Below are 508 nucleotides of genomic sequence, written 5' to 3'. Positions count from 1 at the left end.
CCTCATCATGAGCTGCACTTACAGCAACTCACTGAATATGCATCTGGTGTTGAACGATGTGATGTAACACATTGTTTCATTGTCACAACAGCTAAATGAATGCACATAGTAATGAAAACAAGCCAGACGAGCATGTTTTCCCTTTTGATTGACACAAGTTTCATCTCAAAAATAACAATCAAACAAGAAGAGCTACATATGATAGTCCCCCAAATATTTTTAATGTTAGTTTTAACTTATATAACCAGCACAAAAAACTCATGACGTTTTAAATTATCAAACCCATCTCGTCTTTTTAGTCTTTGGGCCAATAGAGAAAGTTGTATCGCCTTTATGAACATCGCTTCGCTTATCAATTGTTGCAGATTTCTTGTTAAAACACAGTTTATCCTTCATCTCAGTTTATGAATGCGCACGGATCTCCACGTCAGTATCTACAATTCTTCTACTGTAAGACGCCCGAGAGCCTCATCATTGTGAGAACTTAGGGATAACTTAAATAGATGTG

The sequence above is a fragment of the Melanostigma gelatinosum genome, assembly GCF_949748355.1.
Source record: "Melanostigma gelatinosum genome assembly, chromosome: 12".
NCBI lineage: Eukaryota > Metazoa > Chordata > Actinopteri > Perciformes > Zoarcidae > Melanostigma > Melanostigma gelatinosum.
The sequence above is the reverse complement of the archived record's forward strand: the minus strand, read 5'-3'. Positions refer to the sequence as shown.